The sequence below is a fragment of the Lissotriton vulgaris genome, chromosome 2_1, assembly GCF_964263255.1.
Source record: "Lissotriton vulgaris chromosome 2_1, aLisVul1.2, whole genome shotgun sequence".
Taxonomy (NCBI): domain Eukaryota; kingdom Metazoa; phylum Chordata; class Amphibia; order Caudata; family Salamandridae; genus Lissotriton; species Lissotriton vulgaris.
In genome coordinates this window covers 883,600,871-883,617,424 of record NC_141687.1, presented here as the reverse complement: position 1 = coordinate 883,617,424, position 16,554 = coordinate 883,600,871, and the positions used below count along the sequence as shown (strand labels likewise).

The 16,554-nt window shown below is 44.5% G+C and overlaps 1 protein-coding gene across 2 annotated transcripts in view; it reads left to right on the top strand.

Moving 5' to 3' along the window:
* Positions 1-5,392: 5,392 nt before the first annotated feature.
* NCMAP (non-compact myelin associated protein) overlaps positions 5,393-16,554 on the top strand; it is a 222,077-nt gene continuing 210,915 nt past the window's right edge. For both annotated transcript variants that reach the window (XR_015308434.1, XM_086956401.1), the window contains exon 1: positions 5,393-5,928. The gene's annotated coding sequence lies outside the window, so the exon portion shown is untranslated. The remainder of the gene's footprint in view (positions 5,929-16,554) is intronic.

The window sequence follows — 16,554 nt, the reverse complement described above, 5'->3', positions numbered from 1 at the left end:
TGCACCACTCACTACCCCTGGTCAAGGCCCCAACAACAGGTCAAAAATCGAAAAACACAAAATTTTACAAAAAAAAAAAATCGAAAAACACAGAAAAATCAGTACAATCCCATTCCATCCATGGCCTCCATGATGTTTAAATTCAAGACAGCCCACAGAAAGACTAGGCCCATGCTAGACTCAAATACCCCTGGTGAAAAGGCCACAAGTACAGGCCCAAAAATCGAAAAACACTGCAAAATCAGCACAATCCCATTCAATCCATGGCCTCCATGATGTTTAAATTCAAGACAACCCACAGAAATACTAGGCCCATGCAAGACTCACTACCCCTGGGCATAAATAAAGGTTGAAAAGTAGGCAAAATGGTTGGAGGCCTAACAACAAAGCCTGCATTCAAAATGGCCACTTGCCTGCCAGCACATGGCCAGTGCCTGTAGCTGCACTCAAAATGGCCACCAGCCACATGGCATGTCCCTCCCCATGAACACCCCCAAAAATCGAAAAACACTGCAAAATCAGCACAATGCCATTCCATCCATGGCCTCCATGATGTTTAAATTCAAGACAGCCCACAGAAAGACTAGGCCCATGCACCACTCACTACCCCTGGTCAAGGCCCCAACAACAGGTCAAAAATCGAAAAACACAAAATTTTACACAAAAAAAAAATCGAAAAACACAGAAAAATCAGTACAATCCCATTCCATCCATGGCCTCCATGATGTTTAAATTCAAGACAGCCCACAGAAAGACTAGGCCCATGCTAGACTCAAATACCCCTGGTGAAAAGGCCACAAGTACAGGCCCAAAAATCGAAAAACACTGCAAAATCAGCACAATGCCATTCCATCCATGGCCTCCATGATGTTTAAATTCAAGACAGCCCACAGAAAGACTAGGCCCATGCACCACTCACTACCCCTGGTCAAGGCCCCAACAACAGGTCAAAAATCGAAAAACACAAAATTTTACAACAAAAAAAAAATCGAAAAACACAGAAAAATCAGTACAATCCCATTCCATCCATGGCCTCCATGATGTTTAAATTCAAGACAGCCCACAGAAAGACTAGGCCCATGCTAGACTCAAATACCCCTGGTGAAAAGGCCACAAGTACAGGCCCAAAAATCGAAAAACACTGCAAAATCAGCACAATCCCATTCAATCCATGGCCTCCATGATGTTTAAATTCAAGACAACCCACAGAAATACTAGGCCCATGCAAGACTCACTACCCCTGGGCATAAATAAAGGTTGAAAAGTAGGCAAAATGGTTGGAGGCCTAAAAACAAAGCCTGCATTCAAAATGGCCACTTGCCTGCCAGCACATGGCCAGTGCCTGTAGCTGCACTCAAAATGGCCACCAGCCACATGGCAGGTCCCTCCCCATGAACACCCCCAAAAATCGAAAAACACTGCAAAATCAGCACAATCCCATTCCATCCATGGCCTCCATGATGTTTAGATTCAAGACAGCCCACAGAAAGACTAGGCCCATGCTAGACTCAAATACCCCTGGTGAAAAGGCCACAAGTACAGGCCCAAAAATCGAAAAACACTGCAAAATCAGCACAATGCCATTCCATCCATGGCCTCCATGATGTTTAAATTCAAGACAGCCCACAGAAAGACTAGGCCCATGCACCACTCACTACCCCTGGTCAAGGCCCCAACAATAGGTCAAAAATCGAAAAACACAAAATTTTACAAAAAAAAAAAATCGAAAAACACAGAAAAATCAGTACAATCCCATTCCATCCATGGCCTCCATGATGTTTAAATTCAAGACAGCCCACAGAAAGACTAGGCCCATGCTAGACTCAAATACCCCTGGTGAAAAGGTCACAAGTACAGGCCCAAAAATCGAAAAACACTGCAAAATCAGCACAATCCCATTCAATCCATGGCCTCCATGATGTTTAAATTCAAGACAACCCACAGAAATACTAGGCCCATGCAAGACTCACTACCCCTGGGCATAAATAAAGGTTGAAAAGTAGGCAAAATGGTTGGAGGCCTAACAACAAAGCCTGCATTCAAAATGGCCACTTGCCTGCCAGCACATGGCCAGTGCCTGTAGCTGCACTCAAAATGGCCACCAGCCACATGGCATGTCCCTCCCCATGAACACCCCCAAAAATCGAAAAACACTGCAAAATCAGCACAATCCCATTCCATCCATGGCCTCCATGATGTTTAAATTCAAGACAGCCCACAGAAAGACTAGGCCCATGCTAGACTCAAATACCCCTGGTGAAAAGGCCACAAGTACAGGCCCAAAAATCGAAAAACACTGCAAAATCAGCACAATCCCATTCCATCCATGGCCTCCATGATGTTAAAATTCAAGACAGCCCACAGAAAGACTAGGCCCATGCACCACTCACTACCCCTGGTCAAGGCCCCAACAACAGGTCAAAAATCGAAAAACACAAAATTTTACAAAAAAAAAAATCGAAAAACACAGAAAAATCAGCAGAATCCCAATTCATCTATGGCCTCCGTGATGTTTAAGTTCAAGACAACCCACAGAAAGAATCAGTCCACCCACCACTGAGTACCCCTGGGGAAAAGGCCCCAAAACAGCCCAAAAATCGAAAATCCCAAAATTTTAGTTGCAGCAACTGTAATGCCCCAAACAAACTTACTTGTAAAATTTCTAATCCAACAGTGATCCAAAGAAAGTCAAAAAGGCCTCAAATCCAAAGATCCAGCAGCATCCACAAAAAGTAATCCTTCCAGGTCCACATCCGAATGAAAAGTGACCAGGAGATGGACAAAGCACTGGGAGGAGCCTGCTGAACAGGAACAGGAAGTTGAAGACTATGGGGCACTTCCTTCCTCCCACCCCCCTGCCCCCCTCCCCAAAATGGACTCCTCGCTAAAAAAGTGCAGGCAAATGTCAAACTAAGGAGTTATTCACATAAAAATCATCATTTCTAGAAGGTTTATGCTGCTTGCTGGTGGATTTCTTGTGCAGAATTGCAAATTTATATTTTCGCTCGCCGCATCTCAAATCTCGCAATTGCGAAGTACCGCGAGACGTGATCTCGTCGTACTCGCGTTGACAAACTATCGCTGGCAAGCCGCGATGACGTAATCGCGCTCGCCAATTCCCGCGGGATCACACAGCAAGATCCAAAATGGCGCAGCACTCGCAAACTATCGAAAAAAACAACTCGGCAAACGATGATAAACGCCGCGCGCCGCAAAAATTGTATCACCAACGCCGCGCGCCGCCAAAAAAATCCGCTGCGTGCGAATTTGCGGATTTTGCGGGAAATCCGCAAATCTCGCGGATTGCGGATTTCCCGAAAATCCGCAAAATCCGCGAGCGGAACGGATTTTCCGCCCATGCTTACTTGGTACTCAACCTTTCATTTCCAGCACTAGAGAGGGACAGCAAGTGCTGTAAGTAGTTTTTTTGACCTGTCTTCAACATAACAATTTTGAGCTGCCAGTTGTCCCTGATGTGGAAAAACACACATATTTGAGCTACAAACAATTGTGATATTTGGGATATCTGAAAGGTTGGGTGTATAACTCACCTACACAGCTAAAAGCGAATGGCTATTGAGTAACTGGCAGCTGTGGAGCTGTTTGTGTCTTTTCATTAAAAGTCCTAAAACACAGAGCAGCAGATTTCACAACTCTGGTGCTCAATTGATACCCCATATGCAGCAGCAGTGAAATTTATGCTTACAGAAGTAGATGAGGTGGAGAGAGTGGAAAGTCAGGTGGAGAGAGGAGAAGGTAAAGCAGAGAAAGCTGGATGTGATGGGTAGAAGGTAGAGGAGAAGGAGGAGGCTGAAGCAGAGAGAAGGAAGAGAGGGAAGGCAGTGAACTGAAGAGAACAAAAAGGGTAAATCAAAAAGACGGAGGAGGATGGAGTAGAGAGTGAGCGGGGAGGCTGAGTGAGTAGGGCGAGGGGGAGATAGAAGGGTGAGGTGGAGACAGAAAGGTGAGGTGCAGAGAGAGGAGGCTGATGCACAATGAAAAGATGATGAGGTGGACTGACAGTGGAAGGTGACATGGAAATAAAAGTGTGAGGTGGAGAGGAAGGGTGAGACAGAGAGAGAAAGACCATGGCAGGGAGAAAGGATGATGAGGTGGAGAGAAAGAGGGTAAGGCAGAGAAAGAAGAGAGTGGGTGAAGATAGAGAAAAGGATGAGGCGGTGGAAGGAAGCAGAGGGTGAAGTGGACAGGAGTGCAGGGTGAAGTGGTGAGCCGGCTTGTGAGGCAGACAGAGAAAGAAGGATGAGACGGAGAGAGCAGAAGAAATAAAGCAAAAGCACATAGGTACAAACCTCAGAAATGCAGAGTAAAACTAGAACCTGGTCAGCAGGTAGGGTATGATGCTCATCCCCTAGAAGACCATCCTGCATGTCCAGAGCCAGCTCTCAGACACCAGGGAGATGCTAGGGAACCCCATCCGTCTTCATAGCCCAACCAGGCCGCATCATGGCCTTCCTGGATCTCGAATCCTGGAGCTGCACATGACTGGACCAATTGGGCAAAATTACACTTGGTTGTAAACTGGAAACCCAGAGGTGGGCACTTTGTCCCCTCTAACATGACATCATCTAATGACTTCAAGCACAGGACTATGCAGTGGTTATGCCCAAGATCAGACAGTGTGGGGATGCAGAAGCAGAACGTTCACGTTTTCCAGGCCCATCCAGTCAGCTTAGGTTTTGGCTTTACATTCGAGCACGTACAGTCCTGGTTTTATAATGTTAGAAACAGGACAACCAGTCCATGAATGCAAAGAAAAACACCTGGACTGAAGGAGTTACACATGGGTTAGGGTAACCTGAGAGCTCTACAGAGAGTTGGTCTTTTAACTGTACCATGCATACTCAGTTTTGTGTAACTCATTACATACCAGACTTAAAAAGAAGCTGGATCTTCGGTTTTTTTGAGTCCCAGAAAACGTGAAATTACAAACAGATTACACAGATTACTGAGACTGGAAGGATAAATATAGCTGGTGTGTGAAATCTTCAGCCGTTCCTGGGTTTTAAACCAACTGTACTTGGCATGATAGTCTATATCTACAGTGTTAAAAAAACCAAACTACAAGAACCAGAATGAAAAGTATTGGTAGCTAAAAACGAGGACTGGGGAAGTGGATAACCCTGGCGGTTGTGTACTTATGCTCCTCTGCTTCTACTTCTATAGGAGGGGCTCATGGTGGCCTCTTGTGCCCGTGTTCCTGTGTGGCCAACCGACCCTGTGCTATTGATGGTGCACTCGCTTCTACTGCTTAGCTTCGCTCATTCTGAATAGAAACCTACAAGTCCCAGCATGCTTCGCGTTGGTGAAAAATATAGCAGACATGGCTAGAGGTGCCCCGGTGACATAGGGCTGTCGCCAGCTCGGCACACCCTCCGCGTCTTGCGTTACACGCATTCACAAGCAAACACATGTTGGGGGTCTGTTGCGACCAGACGAAATCCGAAGGTGTGGGGGAAAAAAGTTTAGGAAGTAAACAGCACCGGCCTTTCCACCCCCGCCACCGCTCGTAGTTCCTCCCTCCCCTCGCTGGGCACGGGGACGCAGGCCAGCCCAGCTCTGCCCAGAAGGGGAGGACCCGCTGCCGCGGCAGAAACTGCTGCCAGCCCGGTTCACCTGGCCGCGAGGGAGTGGCCGAGCCTGAAAAACAGGCTCACGCCTCAGCAGCAGCCTGGCCATGGAGAACAGGCGAGCCTTGTGAAGGAAGAGAGCAGGGAGCGCGCAGGAACGTCCCAAAGTGCAGCTTCTCGCCCCTGGGAGTCTTTTCAGAGGCGGACTGAGAGCGAGAATGGGGAGGCTCATACCGGGGCATGAAGGGACGAAGTAATGCCGCGCCAAGGAACCTTTTCATGCGCAGCAGCGACGGAGAAAAGTTAAACGCAGAAAATCCACGGTGCAGGTGAAAGGCAGGTAAGGAAAAAAAAGTCGCGCGCGTCACCGTGGGGTGGGTGAAGAAATGCCACATACATCAACCCGGCTGTAAATTCCAGTTGACCTCTTACCCATGGGTTCTACTGGGTCCAAATCAGAGCATGCAGGTGACTGGCCGCGCGCTCAAGTTTCCCACCCCATCTGATAATATTTTATCCAGCCCAGATCATTTTCTCTTTGTATTCTGTCACTTGTAGTCCTGATATTTTTGTAGGATAAAGTGGACTACGTGTGCCTGAATGCAAATAAAACCTCAAATAATGAATAACTCTGAGACATGGGGCGCTTGATAGTTCTAGTCTGAGCACATAATAGCAGAAGGAAGTCTAACATCCAAAAATGATCAGTCAGCAACTGAATTGAAGGAAGTGATATTTTAGATAGGATGCTAGCAAAACAACATGCACATTGCTAGCCATTCGGTGTCTTCTGTAATTTATGAAGCGTTTAGTTATTTCTAGCTTTTAGCCAATGCACTTTGCATGATAGGCATTTTACGTCTTTTTCTAGAGGGGGGACTATAAGTCCCAGACCACAATGTGTCATTTTTAGCTAAAAAGCTGCGTTTCGGCACAGGGCATGGGGAGGTGAGAGAAAGTTCAGAAATGGCATATATGTAGGTAAAAAATAAAAGAGCCTCGCATTAGTGTGCCACTGTATTATTGGGGACACGGTGTTCGAGGGTGTTTGATCAATCAATCCTAGTGCATTCTGGGAGTTGTAGTTCCGAGTCATGTCAGTTGGTGGAAACAGTTGTATTTCCACAATTGTCTCATTTTACAGGAATGTGGTAATCTCAACATCCTGCCCACAGCACACTCACTGTCATTGTGGTGTCTTCCGCAGACAATGCTTTGGGGTTGAATACCAACCCTAAGATACAAGTGTTCATCAGTACATCATATGATGACTAGCAAGCAATGTTGTTAAGGGCCAAAAGCCACAAACAACTTTTTAAGACCCTAACCTATATACAGCTCTGTATTAAAACCATCTATGTAGATATGTGGAACTTTCTTGATGAGGAGTTCAGAAGTGTTGCTGTAAAACAGTGCCATTTTTTATTTAATACTTTATTTTGTCATTACTTTCAGAAGTGTGCTAAGTTTTTCTTATGTGAGTGAAGTCTTGCACAGAACCCTTCCATTGCCTTGTCTGTAGCTCACAGCTCTTCCTGCTTTTTGGCCCTGATGCAGTTTTGTCTTTGCAGATGCACAATGTTTCACTATGAGTAGTAGTTGGTGCTGAAAATAGATGCACCATTTGACTTTGGAATTGGAGGAATGTTGTCGATTTTTTTTTATTATTGTTATTTTGTTGTTTCATTTCAACAACCTGAAAGGGGTGTAAAACTCCTTATTTTAACATACCCCGTGCATAAAGCTGTCCGGGCAAAGTAAAGGTATTGTAGTATTCTGTGAAATTACCAGATGTTTGCACAAGAGACACTCGCATTTGTACACCCCATGTTTCTTAGCGTGATAAATAGCAAGCTTGCCTAACTTTACCCAAAAAGCTAGCACCCGATATACCCCCCTCTGGAGAATGATCACCGAGCTGTTTCTGATTGAGGGCGGGGAGAGCTCTGGACTAAACAGATATGAAACATCATCCCTGCAGCCTTCCTTAGCAAAGTTGTCTACCTAAAGTGTATTCTGAAAGCTTCCCGCAATCACTCCTCCAGACCAGAAAGGGTTAAGGTGATTCCAGGCCAGCTTTAGTGAAGATGGTGCCAAAAACTTTTATGGCTGACTTCCTTCGCAGATTCTCAAACTACTACCCTCCAACAGTGCCCCTCGTCTCTCTCTAGCCCTTCTCTCACATGCATTTCATTTATTTGATAGCGCTGCTCTTATGAGTGTAGGGTGTCAGAGCACTTTGACAATCATACAAGTGTGTAAATCAGTGAATAGGAAATGATAGATAAGACAATGAGGGATAAAAGGTGCAGGAGTCGCATGTCATCCATGCAAGCAGACGGTACATTGTAAATGTGTTTAGACAGGAGAAGAACACACTCAATATTTAAGGCGTACCACAGTGGTTGGGGTAGGCTTTACTAATAATAATGTAATTCTACCCAAACAAACCCTTATAGCAATATTAGAATAATGAAACACTGAGGAAAAACATAACATTGTAACCTATACCTTGTAAATCGCATGCAGCTCTTTTGATGACAGTTCATAGCTCACTCTGTTGTATTAGGATTGTAACTTACAAACTGAAAGGGAGCAAAACAATCACTTAGAGACAAGTATTAACCCACTGAGCTATTGACATAAAATAAAATTCCATGATCTGCACTGTACACGTTCTTTGCCTCAGGTGTATCAATGAACCCTCTGTGCTACTTTGAGTCAAACCTGCCTCTAAAGCCAGACCTGGGTGATTCAGTTCCCAGAGCTGGCCTGTGTAAGCATTTCATTCATTCCACCTGTTAAACTACCTGTTGCATACAAATCTCAGCAGCAAGGACTGAACCCACTGAGCTATTTAATTATTTTTTACTACCAAATATCTCTCCCAGGCTCCAACCTTGAAGGAACTCAGTTCCCACAAGGGTGCAGATATTGGTGTACATTCTCAGCCCTTAGTTCTGTAGACAAAGTGTACTCTTCTTTCCTTTCAGCACCATCAAAGTAGTTATTTCTGTCCATTTCAAACCAAAACGTTCTGTTCACTAAGTAGAGTAAATGTGACTCGTAATGTGATCTTGAGTTATGGTAGTGTCATTTGTAGAGCGCACGTCCTTCCTTTGGATTTGGCCCTCTTCGTTGATGGCAGACTGGAGTAGTGCAGTGATGATGTGTTTTAGTCTCTCTCTAGGTTGGCTGGCTGCAGTACTTAATTCCAGGCAGTGGCTTCCGGGGCACTTAATCATCAACACCGGCGCTTGAGCTCCAGTTAAGGACACATTCATTTTTGGTGGGCACATGGAAATTGAGTGATTCGCCCAGAATCACAGGATGATAAGCTGACGCCCAGCCTCGAACCTGGTTCCCCAGCTCCAAAGTCAGCAGCTCTGGGCATTATGGCTCATCCCCACACCCCACACATAGGGTTTGGTGGTTCTGCGGTAGGCAGCGCTGACAGCAGAAATGGGCTGGTCGAAGCTGCAGCCTGATGAGAGCCCAAGCACTTATTTTTTTTACGAATTAACCACCGCTTGGCGGTATCTGCCAATGAACTGTGGGTGTATGATGTTGTTGTGTTGTCTCAGCTGCATCTGCAGCTCTTTACTGCTGCTTCAGCCACCAGTATAAATGGTATTCAACATGGTGATGCAGCTTTATAGCATCTTTTAGCTGTGCTGGGCGTACGTGTGTTTGATGAGCTTGTGCGATGTTCTTGGTGTTTGTGGTGTGGAGGTTTCCATAGGTCAGATACCTTGTTATGGGCAGGAAAATGCTTCAATGCAAATGAACACATTTGTTATAGGTAACTAACTAACAAAAGGGCTTGGTTTTTGCATCTGTGTTTCAAATGTTGATATATAATGGAACCGAGATACATGGAGGTGAAGTAATTTGGCAAGATAACACAATTTGATCATATGTTGGCTCGACAAAGTCCTACTTCCACAGCAATGTTCGTAGTCTTTTTACCCAAATGGCACTTTCAGGACAGTGCTTCTTGACATTGCATCCCTTTTTAAAAAAAAAAAAAAATACCTGGGGAATTTTTAACTTTTTCAAAATATTCCTGGATTGAAATTAGAACGGTAAATAAAACCCCTGAATTATTTTTCCTAAATATTCTAGTACGGAGTTAGAAAAGTACGTTTGCCTTCCAGCCTCCACTAAACCCTAAACTGCCCTGAGGTTGCAATGTCCACAGCTGATAAATAACCTTAACTTAAAGCCACATTTGGAGTGACTAGGAAGAGGCTGGCAGTGGACCTGTAAAACAGCTGGCTGCTGTGGCGTCCCTGAATCCACAGAAGAGATGTATATGCCCGTGCTCTGAGCCCCGTGCTCCCGCAGGCTCCTTAGTGGATTCTTCTGAACTTCACAGGCAGATGTTTATTACACATCTCCGAAGAATGGGCGGTTCTATTTGCCTTGGTGGTGTTCAAACTCTTGACATCCAGGATGCAGGGTTTGTCAGCAACTAGCGGCCCGTTCAGTCAGCCTTCCTTCTGGACGCCTCATGCTTTGACGCGGCTGCTCTCCCATCTCTTCTAGAATCTTCCATGATGTCAGACCAGGGGACGTTAGACGTGTCCACTAGTGCGTGTCGGTCTCACCCGGTGCTCTTGAGTGTTTAATAGTCTCAAAGGCTGGTGTCAGGATCAGGTATGTAAATGCCTCTTTCACCCCTCCACTGGCCTTGACTTCCACTTGTGATTATATGTGGGACTGACTGACCTTCGAGTAATCCCTTGACGACATGCATGACGGGCGGTAGCCTGGGGTCTAAAGCCGGTGGCATGTCGTGTACATATCTCTGGCTCTTCAGAAGCTCGGAACTCTTGGCCAGCTTCCATATATGTCTCTCTACGTCACCTTTCTGAGAGGAAATGACGGCGCGCTACTGTGAAACCTTCCGTGCATATCATACAGTGCAATGACGAGCATGGACGCTCGTTGTGCAACGAAGGGGAAGTGCATTTGTGCAATTTGTTTATCATTGTGTTAAAAAAACACGAAGTGCACCAGTATTTTATCCGGGCCGTTTCTGTAAATGCAGAAAAAAAGACTTCATCCGCTTCTGTAATACCAGTAGACTCTGTAAACATCACTTTTAAACAAATTTCTTGAAAGATAAATCGTAACGTCGTGAATTGCTCTGAGGTTCTCAGTTTTTATTAATTTGGTTAGAACAGTACCCACTTTTTTAAATGAAAAAACAACCGTTCATGCAGGCTGAAAGGAGAGAGGGTCTCCTCTACTGTGAAGTGAGAGGCAGCCGAAGGAGAAACCAGCCTTGTCGCCAGGGTGCCTGATACCTGAAAAAAATGTACAAGTGTGCAATTGGTTACTCAGCAAATCTAAAGGCTGCTTGGGTGCCTATAAAGGCTTTAATAAAACGAATCTGCCCTTTCAATATGAAACTATAAAAAAAGGTTTACACTAGGTACAATCCGTGTCTTACTAAAAACATAACTTTTGAAAGGTCTGTAAACATTAAACAAAATATATATTTTTGCATATTTTGAGACAGCCTGCTTATACTGTGTACAGCCTTATGCTGTGTATAATGTATTTTTTAAACCTACATACATTCACAGTGCTTTCTGTCACAGGCTTAGACCTCTTAGCACTATAAATACATGTCACTGTTTCCCCAGTTCACCAACCAGGATTCGATGTCCTGACTGCCTGGTAACACCCACAGACAGGGCCGTACTGGCCATGGCGGGCACCAGGCATTTTCCCGGTGGGCCAGAAGGGTGGGGGCCGGTCTTTGAGTGGTGAGTAAGCATGGGCGAATTTTGCGAATTTGCGATTTGCGGATTTGCGAATTCGCAATCCGCAAAATTCACGAATTTGTGCGAATTTTTGTTTTTTGCGTGTTCGCAGGGTTTTTTGCGTGTTCGCTGGGTTTTTTGCGTGTTCGCAGGGATTTTTGCGTCTTCGCGAGCCGCTTGCATAGCGAAGTTACCCATGCAGTCGTTTATGGGAGAGAGAGATAGATAGAAAGAGAGAGAAAGAGCGGGAAAGAGAGAGGGAGAGAGAGAACGAGAGAAAGAAAGAGAGGCCGGATCTCTGAAGGGCCAGGTTCCTGAGTTGCCCCTACAGAACATACAGCTTTTTATTTTTAGCAAAATGCATATGAAAATTGTGCTGTAAAGGTCTCTTTTAGTTTAACCCCTCGTGACAACTCAAAATGGGTGTATTTGCCATCCTCTCCATTCTTCCTGTTTTTTATATCTGTAAGTGCTTCCTGATGAGGTTTAATTCCTTGGACAGGTGCCTCGTTGCCTACTTGTAACTATTCTCTGACCCTGCTTCAAGGGTCAGAGCAGGGTCAGAGAATAGTTGCAAGTAGGCAACGAGGCGCCAGGAAGCAATTAGCAGCAGGTGTCCAAGTTGAAATTAATTTGTTTGTAACACTTTTGTAAAAGGTTACAAAGAAATTAGGTTTAACTTTTGCACCTGCTGCTGTAACCCTTGCTTGGCTGAAAATTCGTCCCCGCTGATTCGCGGATTTTACCGCGATTTCGCGAGATTCGCGGATCGCGAAATCGCGGAAAATCTGCAAATTCGCCCGCGAAACGGATTTTACGCCCACCCTTCGTGGTGAGGGCCGTTTTGGTTACGGGGAGCCGGTTTTGCAGCAGTGCTGCAATGTCGACCCCCATTAATAAAAGTGGCAGCAGTGCTGCTCATTAGCCCCCCCCCCTCGACTCCCCTCTGCCCCCTTCCCCTAGGTCCAGCTAAATTGCCAGGGCTGGTTTGTGTTCCTAGTCCAGCCCTGCCCACAGACATCTGAAGTGGTCACATTAACACACCAAGCTTTCTTAGCAGAAAAATGCATTGCCCAGAAATACATTTGTTGCATTTATTGTTCGTTTTTGGTGTGTTCATTATATTTTATATGTAGTTACCTGTAGATGAAAAGGCCAACATAATGGAGAATATTTTGTTCTTTTTAGCCACATCGTTGACCCCACCCACCACACTCGCTGACCCTGTCCCCACTGTACTCAAGATCACTGTTCCCATACTTTTCTTTATGCACTTCAACTGCTAAAATTGCTGCGCTTAATAAGTGTACATGGACACGTTTCGAACAACACATGAGCCCAAGATTGCAAGGTGAAAAACTTGTTGATCAGTGGAAACACTAAGAGGAGAGGGGGAGTAGTAAAGAACATGACTTCAGGATGCCAATTTTACAGCTCACGGTTGTCTTTTGTGATACTTCGATGGAACTGGAATTCTACACCGACAGAGATGCAACCCAGTCCCAGGTCCCAGACTTGTCCTAGGAAAGTTTGTGCATTCCCACGTGCTCGGATGCAGAGGGATTTCCTCAGGAGCAATGTTACGTACTGTACAATAGCATTTTGAGAAATGCCTTCCTATGGGTAAGAAAGCATTTATTCTCTTTTTTTTCCACTTCACAGGAGATACCCCTTCCAGCATATCTCCAACAATGTTGGGGGTGGGTGAGTCTCTACCTGCCCTGGAAAAGGATTTGCTCCTGCCCTTGACAGTAGTAAATCTCTGACCCCTTCCAAAGGCGGAGTGGAAGGAAAAAACATGTTTATGCCAGTGGCGTAGCAAGCCCCTCGCTGCGGGGGAGGTGGTGGTGGGGGGAGGGGGTGGAAGGGCTCAGGCACTGTACAAGGGCGACATGCCCCTGGTCTCAGAGCTCCTGAGTTGGTTTTGGGGGTCTTCAATGTACTTTGCAGGGGAGTCACATTCTCACCCCCCCCTCAAGCTTCCTTATGCCACTGGTTTGTGTGTGCACAATTATTCAGGTGATCCCAGCCCTGGAATGCCCACTCCACACCAGGGGGACTAGATTTACTCAGAAAAAAGTCTGTGTGCTTATAAATCCTTTTACAACCTTAAGAGCAAAAATATGCTATTAGGGCATGTATGCTAAATTTACAAGAAAACATATGTTTGTGAATTTAACCTAAGGCTACAACTCTTGGCATGCACTGATTTGGTTAATGGAAGATCCAGATTAGTGATGTGCTCACCAGACAGGAGGAGCATGTCCTGTTGTTCGAATAGTTTTCCCCCTTTTGTACTCCTTTTCTTTTCCCCTGCTGAATATACAATGTTCTAAATTAAATTTGTAGAAAACAGACAGACTAGTGTTGAAGAAGGATGCCTAATAGCAGCCTTTACTGTCCTGCTGCCACTTCCCAGCCTTAAATGGTGCCTCAGTATGCCATTGTTCTATTATTCATTATCATTTTGTCTTTCATACCTGTGTTGTTTCTAGTTTAGGCAGAAGGTAGCTCTGTGGAAACTAGCATTGGCAAACCCAATAGGCCAGCTCTTAAATAGTTCCTTTTTTTTTGCAAACAAAAGAAATCTGCAAACAAATTGACAAATGCAAGAGTGCCCAGGCACTCAAGCCCTGGCACTGAGGTGCACACATTTTTTCTAGGGGCTGGACATGTGATCAGGGAACATATTGTAATTCACAATACGTTACAGCAGTGGGCTTACCCATTGCCCGTGCTGTAAGCTGTTGTGGTCGAATGCAAAATCAGAATGGCACTCAAAAATACCTACAAAAATAAGCGTTCACTCACTCTTCGTTCACTGATTTGTTTATTACATTTTTATTTTCCTTTTTTTTGGGGGGTGTTTTTTTTTTTCAGAAAGCATGAAGCTATCTCCAGCTGAACCTAAAAAAAAGTAGCTGTTTCCCTTGACAGCAATATTTGGATGACAGAAAATATAGTTTCCAAAAATTCAACATTGGTAATTATGTTACCCCCAAAACAGAAATATAAGAGGATTGTGGTTTTTTGTTGTTGCCAAAAGTCAAATCTCGGAGAAAAAAAAGGCACACCTAGCCTCTGCCTTGGGTCTGTTAGCGCTCTCATTAGCTAATATAGAGGGTCGATGCGAAAGATCAGGACTGTCTGAGTCTTTGTAAGTACTTGTAAGACTTATTGTAAGGCTACTGAACACAAACCTGTGCTAGATAGGGTTCCAGGTAACATGTCATGGTTTTATTCAAAATGATGATCATTACAGAAAACTAAAAGTATTTAGTTAGTTAATCCTTTTAATCAAAATAGTTATATTCTGTAAGAGGGCTAAACTAATGTGAGTGTCTGAAGAAAGCCAGAACCCAGTATAAAGCAAATGGACAGACTGACATAGTCTGCTCTCCTAAGAAATAATCCAAAGGATTAAGAATTAAGGAAATAAACAGACTAGTGCAGAGTCTGCCGTCTAAGAAAATCCCTAAAGAACTGGCACATCTCCAAAATAAAATAGTTGATTTTAAGTTTGGCACAGAAGCCACACACATTTAATTTGTATGGCATGACCGAGTTGAAATAGCAAGTTTGCGAGATTGTAGACCAATCCTTATTCTAGTACACCAGATACTTTGTGAGACACCTACTTCCTACTGCATCTCATTAGTTAGATTATGCATAACTAATTAAGGAAATGTAAACTAGCTGTTAATATGGACCTAATCGACCAGGTACTCAATTTTGATTATTTGGGGCTGAGGTTTACACCTAGCCAGGATTGGTCCATACAGGTTCATAAAGCTGATTGCTCATTAATGCCCCACTGGTGTCGATTGTTAATGCTCTCTAACAAAACCTTTCCCAAAAAAGTTGCCCCAGAGATTCGGATCTTTGATATAAAGGCTCCGGGGGTAGCACTTTATGGAGCAGAGTTATGGGGTCATGTTAAGGGTAACATTTTATCGCATACAGGGCACAATTTCATTAGGCAGCTATTTGCACTCCCAAAGAGTAGCTGCCGATCCCATTGTATTTTAATTTGGCACTCCAGAGAGTTGCTTGGAATGCTGTGCTTAGACCCCTACTCTACTGGCCTACGATTTGCACCGTATCTGCCATAGGAGCCTACAGAATTCCCCTTAAAGATCTATTAGGCCATCCTTATATTCAGTCTATACCTTGGTTCAAGTGTATCAGGTCCGCTTTAGGAAGCTGGGTCTGGTAAGTTTTTGGGTAACACCAGAGGATCTCACATCCGGTTCCAATATGGGTAATTAAATCGTCCTACATAGGTGGGCGTGTACGAAGAAGCTATTGGTAGCAGTAGAGGTACCTTGGGCCTTGACTTCTTGGAGTTTAAGTTCAGCCCTAGCTGCAAGGGTATGATTGACAAGACTACTCCCCCTTAGCCAGGAACCTGTTTCTGCCATTTAGATACCAGTCCTTACCTATTATTGCCTTTTGTGTGCAAAGTAGGCAAATGCGAAATATAAGGGTGGTGAATGCCTGGCATGCATCGGCCCCCTTGAGGTTATACCTCATTTCTTATTCTTCTGCCCGGTGTATGTTTCACACAGGAAAGGTGACTGCTGGTACTGTGTAGGACTTTGGGTGCTAAGAGCTACCTTGTGGCCGCTAATATTCTAAGAACTGACACCTCAAGGCTGGTGGTGTATGCAGTCGCCAGGTATCTCCAGGCAGCCTGGATCTGGCTCTCCAAATGCGTTTGCGCTAATGATACTAGTGCATGTTTGGAGAGGTGTTAATGGGCCATTGGTCCTTTTGCTTTTTGCCATGATAGTTACCTTTTGACAAGAGCTACTGTTCTATTGTGAGAGCCTTTTGGCAAAAGGCATAATTGTTCCTCTATGCTATTTTTTTATACCTTTAAGTGAAAGATCATGTGTTATTTCTATAGCTAGTGCGTGCAATCATGAATATTGGCAATTGGTTCTGTTATTTCAAAAACATTTTAAGGATGTGTTCTTTTACAAGATGTCATCTAGGTCCCCTCTTGTAGGTTTCACTAACTCGTATATGCACCCATTTTAATTTTTTTTCCTTGGAGAGGACTAAACTTGCTGTTTTTGTGTGTAAGAAATGTTATTCTTGTATGCTGCAATGCTTCGCTCTCATACCTGATTACAAATCATTTATTTCTTTATATTTAGTGTTGTATTGTTATATTTTATTTGCTTTTA